Below are 12436 nucleotides of genomic sequence, written 5' to 3' on the forward strand. Positions count from 1 at the left end.
CTGAGCTTACACATGGAATATAGCCTCAACTTAGGAAAGGAGGAACAAGTGGAAGAATTTGGAGGGAAAAATATTTACCTTAACTATTGTGTTCCGAACACAGATGAGGCTGCATACAGGGAGGTTAAAGTAACAGTGACCTCAGTCTTTATTAAGACACTCCATGTGAGGAACAGGCCTTAGGGGCCAGCTTATATACAATGCTCCCAAGGGATGCTGGGATCCCTGGGGACTTCAGGGGATGAGCTCCCTGGTGGCGGAACATGGGAGTGCATGCTTTACAGATACACAACATCACTCCCCCCCGCAAAGTCAAAGTGAAAACGATTTACAAGGTGAGGCGGTCGGGAGTCTTTCTTTCCCTGGTGGACCGTCTCGGTACAAATGTCTGTTCTGGTGTGTTGGCTGTGCCCTCGCTGGGCTGACGTGTTATTGGCCCTGCAGGGCTGCTCGGTGAGCCTGGCCTTGCTGGGCTGTTGGGCGTGATGGGTTTGATTTCTTGGTCCGGCGTGGTGTCGTTGATCCTTTGGGTGTGTGTTGTCGGCTCGAGAAAAGTGGTGTCTGCTGTGGGTTGTTCAGGGCAGTCTGTGAACCGCAGCCTCATTTGGTCCAGGTGCTTTCTGCAAATTTGTCCATTGTCTAGTTTGACTACAAACACCCTATTCCCTTCTTTAGCTATCACCGTGCCCGTGATCCACTTGGGATCATGTCCATAGTTTAGCACATACACAGGGTCATTCAGATCAATTTCCCCTGACACAGTGGCACGACCATCATTTACATTTTGTTGCTGCCGCCTGCTCTCTACCTGATCATGCAGGTTGGGGTGAACCAGCGAGAGTCTGGTTTTAAGTGTCCTTTTCATGAGTAGCTCAGCCGGGGGCACCCCTGTGAGCGAGTGGGGTCTCGTGCGGTAGCTGAGCAGTACTCAGGACAGGCGGGTTTGGAGTGAGCCTTCTGTGAATCGTTTAAGGCTCTGTTTGATTGTTTGTACTGCCCGCTCGGCCTGCCTATTGAAGGCTGGTTTAAACGGGGCCATGGTGACATGTTTGATCCCATTGCGAGTCATGAATTCTTTCAATTCGGCACTGGTGAAACATGGCCCGTTGTCACTGACCAGTATGTCAGGCAGGCCGTGGGTGGCAAACATGGCCCACAGGCTTTCAATAGTGGCGGTGGCGGTGCTTCCCAACATTATTTCACATTCAATCCATTTTGAAAAAGCATCCATCACCACCAGGAATATTTTACCGAGAAACGGGCCCGCATAGTCGACATGGATCCTCGACCATGGTCTGGAGGGCCATGACCACAAATTTAGTGGTGCCTCTCTGGGCGCGTTGTTCAACTGAGCACATACGCTGCACTGCCGTACACAGGACTCGAAGTCAGAGTCGATACCGGGCCACCACACATGGGATCTGGCTATCGCTTTCATCATTACTATACCTGGGTGTATGTGCTGTGGAGATCCGAGATGAACATCTCCCTGCCCTTTTTTGGTAGCACTATGTGGTTACCCCACAACAGGCAGTCTGCCTGAATGGGCAGCTTGTCCTTTCGCCGCTGAAATGGCTTGATTGGCTCTTGCATTTCAACGGGGATACTGGCCCAGCTCCCATGCAGTACACAGAGGATCTTGGCTGGTCCAACTCCTAATCTGGAGGGCCGCGACAGTTGATTTATCATTTTCAAATGCTTCCATGACCATCAGCAAGTCTGCGGGCTGCGCCACCATCAACAAGTTTGCAGGCTGCGCCATTTCCACCCCCGTGGTGGGCAATGGTAGCCGACTGAGAGCATCCGCACAGTTCTCGGTGCCTGGACTGTGGCAGATGGTATAGTTATATGCTGATAGAGCGAGTGCCCACCTTTGTATGCGGGTTGAGGCATTAGTATTTATCCCCTTGTTTTCAGCGAACAGGGATATGAGGGGCTTGTGATCTGTTTCCAGCTCAAATTTGAGGCCAAACAGGTACTGATGCATTTTCTTTACCCCGAACACACACGCTAATGCCTCTTTCTCAATCATGCTGTAGGCCCTCTCGGCCTTAGACAAGCTCCTGGAAGCATAGACGACAGGTTGCAACTTCCCCGCAACGTTAGCTTGTTGTAATACACACCCGACTCCGTACGACGACGTTTCACATGCTAGCACGTCTTTTACATGGGTTGTACAATACAAGCAGCTTGTTGGAGCATAAAATGTTTCTGGCTTTCTCAAAAGCAATTACTTGTTTTTTCCCCATACCCAGTTCTCACCTATGCACAATAACACATGTAGGGGCTCTAAGAGGGTGCTTAACCCCGGTAGGAAGTTACCAAAATAGTTGAGGAGTTCCAGGAACGACCGCAGCTCCGTGACATTCTGTGGACTGGGCGCGTTCCTGATCGCCTCTGTCTTGGCGTCTGTAGGCCGAATGCCGTCCGCCGCGATCTTTCTCCCCAAAAACTCCACTTCTGTTGCCATGAAGACGCGATCCAGTCGCTGGAGGACCTCCTCCAGGTTTTGTAGGTGCTCGGCAGTGTCCCGTCCATGACCAATATGCCGTCCTGAACGACCACCATGTGTGGTACCGACTTGAGTAGGCTCTCCATGTTTCTCTGGAAGATCGCTGAAGCTGACCAAATTCCAAACGGCCATCTGTTGTAGATGACCAGTCACTTGTGCTTGTTGATGCAGGTGAGGCCCTTCGAAGACTCCTCCAGCTCCTGTGTCATGTACATAACATAAGAACATAAGAATTAGGAACAGGAGTAGGCCATCTAACCCCTCGAGTCTGCTCCGCCATTCAACAAGATCATGGCTGATCTGGCCGTGGACTCAGCTCCACTTACCCGCCCGCTCCCCATAACCCTTAATTCCCTTATTAGTTAAAAATCTATCTATCTGTGACTTGAATACATTCAATGAGCTAGCCTCAATTGCTTCCTTGGGCAGAGAATTCCACAGATTCACAACCCTCTGGGAGAAGAAATTCCTTCTCAACTCGGTTTTAAATTGGCTCCCCCGTATTTTGAGGCTGTGCCCCCTAGTTCTAGTCTCCCCGACCAGTGGAAACAACCTCTCTGCCTCTATCTTGTCTGTCCCTTTCATTATTTTAAATGTTTCTATAAGATCACCCCTCATCCTTCTGAACTCCAACGAGTAACGACCCAGTCTACTCAATCTATCAAGTCAGGCCGAAGTCAGGTCGAGCTTGGTGAATGTCTTGCCTCCTGCCAGCGTTGCAAATAGGTCGTCTGCCTTAGTTAGCGGGTATTGGTCCTGTAGCGAGAAACGATTAATAGTTACTTTATAATCGCCGCAAATCCTGACCGTATCATCACTTTTGAGTACTGGAACAATCGGGCTGGCCCGCTCGCTGAATTCCACTGGGGAGATGATGCCTTCGCGTTGCAGCTGTCCACCTCGATTTCCACTCTCTCCCTCATCATGTGAGGTACCGCTCGCGCCTTGTGGTGAATGGGTCGTGCCTCTGGGACCAAGTGGATCCGCACCTTCACTCCGGAAAAGTTTCCAATGCCTGGCTCAAAAAGGGAAGGAAATTTGTTAAGAACCTGGGTACATGAGGCCTCATCGACATGTGATAGCGCTCGGATGTCATCCCAGTTCCAGCAGATTTTGCGCAGCGAGCTCCTTCCAAGCAGTGTGGGGCCATCGCCCGGAATAATCCAGAGTGGCAGTTCGTGCACCGTGCTGTCATAGGTGACCTTTACCATGACGATGCCCAGGACAGTGATAAGCTCTTTGGTGTACGTTCTCAGTTTCATGTGGATGGGGCTCAGGGCTGGTTGAATGCCTTGTTGCACACAGTCTCTCAAACATCTTTTTACTCATGGTGGATTGGCTAGCGCCAGTGTCCAGTTCCATGGCTACGGGTAAGCCATTCAATTTTACATTTAGCATTATAGGTGGACATTTCGTCGAAAATGTGTGCACCCCGTGTACTTCAGCATCTGTCTCCTCTCTCAGGCTCAAAATTGTTTTGATCCACCATGGACCGATCTTCCTCTGCCACGTGGTGAGTAGCAGGTTTTGCAGAGCTTGCAGCTCGTTTGCAAGCTCGTTGGAAGTGCCCCATTGTTCCACAGCTCTTGCAAACATACCCTTTGAAGCAGCATGAATAGGCTGAATGGAAGCCTCCACAACGCCAATAAGGTGTGAATTGCCTTGCATTCATCCTTTGTTGGGGACTCTGAGTCATCTGAGGCCTGCTGGCAGTTGCAGACTCGTGGGTTCTGCCCTGTACATTTCTGCTCGCAAACACAGTTCCAGTTAATTTATGAACATTGCTAGCACTTGTGTGCTGAGAGATTTGTTTGGTGTTATTATTGGTGGACATAAACGCCTGTGCTATCACAATGGCCTTACTGAGGGTCGGTGTCTCTACAGTCAAAAGTTTGCGTAGGATGGTCTCGTGGCCAATGCCCAGTACAAAAAAGTCTCTGTGCATTTGCTCCAGGTAGCCATCAAACTCACATTGTCATGCAAGTCGCCTTAGCTCGGCGACATAGCTCGCCACTTCCTGACCTTCAGATCGCTGGCACGTGTAGAATCGATACCTCGCCATCAGCATGCTCTCCCTCGGGTTAAGATGCTCCCGAATCAGTGTACACAGCTCCTCATATGACTTATCTGTGGGTTTCACCGGAGCCAGAAGATTCTTCATGAGGCTGTAGGTCGGTGCCCCGCAGACTGTGAGGAGGACCGCTCTCCTTTTTGCAGCGCTTCCTTCTCCATCCAGCTCGTTGGCTACAAAGTAATGGTCTAGCCATTCAACATAGGCTTCCCATTCCTCAACTTCCAAGAACTTCTCCAGGATGCCCACAGTTTGCTGCATCTTTGCATTGGATTCGTATTCTCGTCGCCAGTTATTGTGTTCCTAACACAGATGAGGCTGCACACAGGGAGGTTAAAGTAACAGTGACCTCAGTCTTTAATAAGACACTCCAGAGTGAGGAACAGGCCTTAGGGGCCGGCTTATATACAGTGCTGCCAAGGGATGCTGGGATCCCTTGGGACTTCAGGGGATGAGCTCCCTGGTGGCGGAACATGGGAGTGCATGCTTTACAGATACACAACATTAATTATTTAGCATATGAAACTAATAAAACTATTACAAAAACATATTATATTGAATTACATCGAATTTGTAGCACAGAAACGACCTATCCTATCCATGCCAGCATTTATGCTCCACTCGCGCCTCCTCTCATCCTTCCTCATCTGACTCTATCACCATAACGCCTCTATTCCCTTCTCCTTCATATGTTTATCTCGCCTCCGCTTAAATGCACCTAAGCTATTTGCCTCAACTACTCCCTGTGGTACCAAGTTCCACATTCTCACCACTCTCTGGGCAAAGAATTGTCTTTTGAATTCCCTGTTGTATTTCTTGGTGACTATCTTGTATTGATGGCCTCTAGTTTTGCTCTAACCCACAAGTGGAAACATTCTCTCTGGATCCACTCTGTAAAAACCTTTCATAATTTTAAAGATCTCCACTGGGTCACCCCACAGCCTTCTTTTTTCAAGAGAAAAGAGACTCAGCCTGTTCATCCTTTTCTGATAGGTATAACCTCACAGTTTGGGTATCATCCTTGTAAATCTTTTTGCACCCTCTTCAGCGCCTCTACATCCTTTTTATAATATGGCAACCAGAACTGCATGCATATTGGTTATGAAAACAGTTTTAGATATATTACTGTCTTACTTACAGTATATCTACCAGATGGTCACATTTGCATACCTCAAAACAGCAAAAATGCAAGTATTCTTTTATTATTAATGTTAATTTGAATTTATTGAGACAGTTTTTCACAGCAGTTTTCAGTAAACTGTGTTTACAATGAGTAATTTGATGGAAAAAGACCTTTGTGTTCATATTACCTATTACATAATACAAAGCTGCTACAGTAAGCCTACAAACACCCTAGTAAATAATTTATTACACAACTTGACAATATTTACAATATTCACATGAATTATTTAAATAGATTACTTACAACATGTTGGATGCCATAAAGACCTAAAGCAGAATGCAGCATTTTTAAACAAGATAGCAACAAGGTTTTTGCATAAAGTAAGATTTAACTAAAGTAAAATGAGTGACCTGTTAAACTTAGAATAATTCCCAGAGCTCTGCTGACAATTGGAATTTTATCAGCAAATTTTTTGGGGGGTACAGCAACAAAATCCTCATCGCAAAATGCTATCAAATAATGGGACACTAAATAGAAAAGATGGTGCTACATAACTAAATACTTATAAAGGTAAAATATTAATGCGTATATGTATGTGTGTGTGTATGTATGTGTAGAAGCTGCACCAATTACTTAAAGCTTTATTCTAAATTGCTTTAAAATTTAAAGCAATAAATTGAGTCCAATAATTTGTTTTCAATTGTACAGTACTAATGAAAATTGAATTTGAAAAGACCGATCTTTCTGATTTTCAGCGGATAATTTAAAATCATAACCCAAACACTATTTACGACCGAAGATTAACAGCATAAACTTGCACTTATACCCTTTAGCATAGCAAAACACCCAATGCAACTTTACACCAAGGGGAGAGGAAGATGAGGAGGGAAGAGGATGGGAGGAGAGGAGAGGAGAAGGAAGAGGGGAGGGAGGAGAGGGGAGGAGAGAGGAGAGGAGGGTAGGTTTTAAGGAGGATTTCAAAGATGGTGATAGAAGAGCAAAGTGGAAGACTCGAGTTGGATAATCTGCTGAAGGAGATTGCAGAGGGAAAGCCATGGAGGGATTGTAAATTATGAGGATTTAAAACTCACTACAATGGCTGATAGGGAGCCAGTGAGGATCGGCATGGGCAGGTGTGACAGGGAAGCTGGGCTTAGTACAAAATACAATGCGGACAGTAGAATTTTAGATAAGTTGAAGTTTGTGTAGGGTGAAACTCAAGGATGACATGCAGAGTATTGGAGAATTATGGATTAAAGTATGGGTAGGGATAAAAATTGGTGATATTATGAAAGCGGTCCTGGTGACAAACTATATACAGGGTTGAAGCTCTGCTAATAGTTAGACAGGACACTGAGGTGTCACACCCCCGGTTTCAGCTTGAGTGAGCATCTGGGACAAGGAATAGAATCGGGGTTAAAATGTGGAGTTTCTGGTAGGAATATAACAGGATGGTATTGCTCTTGCCAATATTAAACATGAGAAAGTTTGGGCATATCCAGAAACTCCACATTTTAATCTCGCCACCATTACCCTTGACTCCACAAATATTCCTGTGTGGTCTGACTGCTCATTTGATGTCAAATCTTGGATCTGCCCAAACTTTGTCATGTTTAATATTGGTTGTTATCAACATAGATATGGAAGCTGACCCCATGTTTAAGGATAACGTTGGCGAGGGCTTACAATGTACATGAGATATAAGAGGTGACTAAGAATAGAACCTTGGAGTCTGCCAGAGGTAATTAGGTAGGGGCTCAAGGACAAGCCATTGCAGGATATGTGCTAGCGACATTGGGACAGGTAGAAATGGAACCATGAAAGAGAGGTGCCAAGAAGGAGAATGATGGAAGGAGTGGAGAAGTATCATGTGATCAACTGTATCAAAGACTGCAGAGAGACTGAGTAAGAGAAGGAGAAATAATGCCCCATAATTGTAAGTGGTTTTGCCCTTGGTGGTTTAGAATCACTCCCCTTATAACAGTTCTAGACACCAGAATTATAGTGGTGAACAGAAATACAGTTTTAGCCAGATCTTTCGGACTCAACCGTCACAATGCTTTTATTCAAGTTAAAGCACACACCTGCACCCAGTGAAACACACCTTGGTGGTGTAAAACAAGCAAACACAGTACAATACACAACCCTGGCCCGTCTGAACAGGCCCCTAACACGAAGTACCCACGACTAAAACACCCCTGCTCGGATTCAAAAGTGCACCACCGAATCTGTCCAACAGAATTGTGCATACGCTTACGATCCGTGCCAAAACTTGCCACTCTTATACCTGCAAAATGCTTCTTCTCATGCCAAAAGTTCAACTGTCCTTCGCCTGAGGCAGTGCAACTGAAAAAACAAAATCATGTCTTCGGCCTATTCCTTTGTTACTGGGCTGTTTCCTCACTAAGGCTCCAACAAGTTTGGGTGGTCAAATAGCTTCCTTTGTGTCTTGAGCACCTACCAACCTTCTTGATCTCTCACTGATTACATGACAAAAGGCCTGTCCATCAACCATCTTCCTGCCATTTCAGCCATTGATTCCTGCCCGCCTGATGTGTATTCCTGTGGGACATATTTGGACCTGTATCACATCAGGCTGTCTGCCCTTGTGCAGTAACAACCAAATTAAAGCAATGTACAAAACTTTAAGTCCAAAAGTTTATGCTTTTACTGTCGATGTTTTTGCGGAATTCTTACATAATAGCCATCACAAAGGATGTCACTAGAGATTTTGACAAAACACCCTCATTGTTGTGTACCGGGACAAAATCAGACTGTACAGGATTTGAACTGGGAACGATGGGAAAAGATGGCCACACAGTTTGGTGGCAACAATATTAGATGATGGAGGGGTTGAAGATGGACTGTTTAAAAAAGTGAATAATGCCAGCAGTTTAAAACAAACTCTTCAAAATTGCAATAAATACAGATAGCAAGAAAAAAACATACTAAATGGCATCTCCAAATACAATATTGCATTTTTAAAACATAAGAACATAAGAAATAGGAGCTGGAGTAGGCCATTAGGCCCCTCGAGCCTGCTCCGCCATTTAATAAGATCATAGCTAATCTGATCCTGGACTCAGCTCCACTTCCCCACCCGCTCCCCAAAAGATGCACAGACACTTTCAAATTTCTATGGCTACAAAGATTTCCTAATAAAATAATATCATGATCGGCGCTGGTGATCATCCTGCATCTGCACAGTGCCTTTTGTAATATTCAAGTTGCCACTTATTTTATTAGGAGACAGAGAACTCCTCTATTAAAAGGCACAGTGCTTAATTCAAAATAATCTCATCGGGGTTTTGTAGTTTAGATTACTACACTTGCAATGCAGAGCACTTGAAGGAAGCTTAGGCTTGTCAAATTGGTTAAAAATACTCAAATGATTGACATACAATAACAATAATTTGACGGTGTTATGAACTGATTGAACGCATGTCCCAATATCTATCAACCAATCCAAAAGCAGCTACGCATCCTTCTGGAATCACCATGGGATTTAATTTCCTTTGGTAGTGTGCTAGTTAATGTGTTTCTATAACATTCTCTTGTATGCTATTTGAGTAAAATTGTGAACCCACTGGTTTTTGATGCGTCAACAACTGTGCTAAAATTAGCACTCAAACGAATTTTGAGAAAAATATGTTAATCAATGAATTATTAAAGGCAGATAAACTTGAATAAAATATCTATTCTGTGAAACTAGCATCATAAGGTTAAACAGGTCATTATCTAAAATTTGTTCAGCTTTAAATATTTACTAGTAGGGTGTCCGATGGCATTGCTTACAGTAAATTGAGTGAATGCCCTTGACATCAAAGCAGCACTTGACCGAGTGTGGCATCAAGGAGCCCTCATAAAATTGAAGTCAATGTGAATCAGGGGGGTAACTCTTCACTGGCTGGAAACAAACTTAGCACAAAGGAAGATGGTTGTGGTTGTTGGAGGCCAATCATCCCAGCCCCAGGACATCACTGCAGGAGTTCCTCAGGGCAGTGTCCTAGGACCAACCATCTTCAGCTACTTCATCAATGACCTTCCCTCCATCACAAGGTCAGAAATGGGTATGATCGCTGATGATTGCACAGTGTTCAATACCATTCGCAACTCCTCAGATAATGAAGCAGTCTATGCCCGCATGCAGCAAGACTTGGACAACATTTAGGCTTATGCTGATAAGTGGCACATTCGGTCAACTGGTGCCTTGATGTCATTTGTGCTACACAAGTGTCAGGTAATGACTATCTCTAACAAGAGAGAATCTAACCACTGCCCCTTGACAGCAGCATTGCCATCACCATCAACATCCTGGAGGTCACAATTGACTGGAAACTTAACTGAACCAGCCACATAAATACTGTGGCTACAAGAGCAGTTCAGAGGCTGGGTATTCTACAATGAGTGCCTTACTTCTTGACTCCCCAAAGCCTTTCCACCATCTACAAGGTACAAGTCAGGAGTGTGATGAAATAATCTCCACTTGCCTGGATGAGTGCAGCTCCAACAACACTCAAGAAGCTCGACACCATCCAGGACAAAGCAACCTGTTTGATTGGCACCCCATCCACCACCTTAAACATTCACTCCCTCTACCACCGGCGTACCGTGGTTGCAATGCGTACCATCTACAAGATGCACTACAGTAACTCTCCAAGGCTTCTTCAACAGCACCTCCCAAACCTGCGACCTCTACCACCTAGAAGGACAAGGGCATCATGCGCCTGGAAACACCACCACCTGCAAGTTCCCCTCCAAGTCACACATTATCCTGACTTGTAAATATATTGCCGTTCCTTCATCGTTGCTGGGTCAAAATCCTGGAACTCCCTCCTTAACAGCACTGTGGGAGTACCTTCACCACAAGGACTGCAACAGTTTAACAAGGTGGCTCAACATCACTTCCTCAAGGGTATTGAGGGATGGGCAATAAATGCTGGCCTTGCCAGCGACACCCACATGCCATGAACAAATTTTTTTAAAGTAAATTGAATGAAATACAGTTTATAATGACAGGAGCATTTTACCGTGTAATGCAAATGTATTATTCTGCGGCTGAGGTGCTCTGTGTTTAAGTTAACCTGTCCCTTTCAGGCCAGCAAGTTGAATTTCTATCAGTGAGGTGTGGAAACATCATATACATTTTACGTAAATGGAACAACCCATCGATTGATTATTGTAGCAACTGGATTCACGTGGAAAATGATCTCTTTGGACCTAAGGTTTTAGTAAAAGAAAAAGAAATAAAGACTTTGAAGTGTAATCACTATTGTAATGTAGGGAACGATGCATTCAATTTGCGCACAGCAAGCTCCCACAAGCAGCAATGTGATAATGACCAGATAATCTGTTTTTAGTGATGTTGGTTGAGGAATAAATATTAGCCAGGACACTGGGGAGAACTCCTTTGTTCTTCTTCGAAATAGTGCCGTGAGATTTTTTACATCCACCTGAGAGAGCAGATGGAGTTTTGGTTTAACGTCTCATCCAAAAGACTGCACATCTGACACTAGAAAAACAATTAAATGATTCCAGACACGATTTCATTCCATTATGCACAAGGCCAATTTAAAATAATCTAAAAAATGAAACAAGTAACTATTAAATACACAAACCTAAAAATGTATCCTTCTGCATGCCTCAGAATTAACAGGTTGCCCTACACGGCCACATAATTTTTTCAGCTCATTGGAGATGTCTGTTGCCTCATAAACTTATTCACTCGGATGTCTATCACTTAATTAACCAAAGGCTGCAAGTACGCAGGAGCATGTATTTCAATTATATGTATTTCTCTTTCAAATGAATGAAGAGCAGACCTTATCTGGTACAATATTCTGGTGACATACCTGCCTGTTGAACTTTCCCAGAGAAGCTCTTCCTGGTTCTCTAATTAGCAGTTCGCTAATGTTGGTGACCAGTCCCACTGCTGTTGAAGCTTCCTAGGTTATATCGCAGAGTGGTACCTACAGCAGTGAGTTCCATTTTCTAACAGCAGCTGATGACCGATTTTGCTTATGAGAAGTTGTTTTAAAGTCGCTATTTGCAAATATTTTTTTCTTTGTTGCTGACTATCCCAACAATTGAGGAAGGTCTTTACAATGAATAGAAAAATTGCTTTGGTGCATGTATAAAAGTGGTGAGGAAGGCTTCAGCTGCTCAATTCAGATTTCTCTACCTCAGATAGGAAGATTTATAGTGGTGGTTGAGGCAATTAAAGTGAATTGAAAAGCTCTTACTTTGATGTTGTGCTTTGCCAACAACAATACCTTCACTGCATGGGCTCCCCAAAATGTAAAGAGTTTATCCGGTGAATCGCTGAGCCGAAGAGACCTGGAAGATTCTAGGTTCAATTCCCGATCTACATTGAGATAGTTGATCTCTGCTTAATTCCTTCAAGTGGGAGCGGGACCTGTTCGTGACGGGGGCAGAGATCACCTCATGCAAAAGGTAGGTACCGCACAGCATTATTAGAGGCAGACTGATTTCCTGGACCACTTCCGAATGTCTAAGGGGCTCAGGGAGGAATTGCTCAGATTTCTTTTCCCAAATTGGCATTTTTTTCTTCTGGTTTTTCACCTCTCCCAGGAGCTTCCCTCGTTTTTCAAGGAGGATGTTTCCACTGGCTGTGGCATCTAGAACCAGGAGTCACAGTCTCACAATAAGGGGTCGGCCATTTAGGACTGAGATGAGGAGAAATTTCTTCACTCAGAGAGCTGTGAATCTT

This window comes from Pristiophorus japonicus, chromosome 1 (assembly GCF_044704955.1).
Source record: "Pristiophorus japonicus isolate sPriJap1 chromosome 1, sPriJap1.hap1, whole genome shotgun sequence".
NCBI lineage: Eukaryota > Metazoa > Chordata > Chondrichthyes > Pristiophoridae > Pristiophorus > Pristiophorus japonicus.